Source organism: Corvus brachyrhynchos, unplaced genomic scaffold, assembly GCF_000691975.1.
Source record: "Corvus brachyrhynchos isolate BGI_N302 unplaced genomic scaffold, ASM69197v1 scaffold116, whole genome shotgun sequence".
Taxonomy (NCBI): Eukaryota; Metazoa; Chordata; class Aves; order Passeriformes; family Corvidae; genus Corvus; species Corvus brachyrhynchos.
The window spans coordinates 14,573,024-14,573,423 of NW_008240221.1; the positions used below are offsets into that span (position 1 = coordinate 14,573,024).

The 400-nt window shown below is 71.8% G+C and overlaps 1 protein-coding gene across 1 annotated transcript in view; it reads right to left on the minus strand.

Annotated features, from left to right (window-relative positions):
* The window catches only part of RUNX2 (runt related transcription factor 2), a 93,357-nt gene extending 92,964 nt beyond the window's left edge, over positions 1-393 (minus strand). The window contains exon 1 of the mRNA XM_008641900.2: positions 329-393. The gene's annotated coding sequence lies outside the window, so the exon portion shown is untranslated. The remainder of the gene's footprint in view (positions 1-328) is intronic.
* Between the last annotated feature and the right edge of the window lie 7 nt (positions 394-400).

Here is a 400-nt window from a genome sequence, read left to right on the forward strand (position 1 = left end):
CAGGAGGCCCCGGCGGGCCGGTGGGGCACTGAGATGCTGCAGGAGGGCAGGCGGGAGGGCACAGAAATCCCTACGGCCCGGGGGAGGACACAAAACTCCCTGCGGGCCGGGGGGCACAGAAGGCACTGAAGGACGGGACTGGGGGGGGTGGAACTGCGGGACACACACTGAGAAATCCCTCCGGGCCGGGGAAGAAGCTCCTGCATGACGGGGAACACCGGAGACACTGTGGGCCGGGGGGAGGCACAGAAGCCCCTGCGGGAAGAAGCGCAGGGGGCGCGGGGGGAGCCCCCCGGGCCGGGGCGGCTGCGGGAGGGGGGTGTCTCACCTTGAACGCCACCGGGAGGGTCTTGTTGCAGCGCCAGTGCGAGGGCAGGACGGAGCAGCGGAAGGTGGGGGG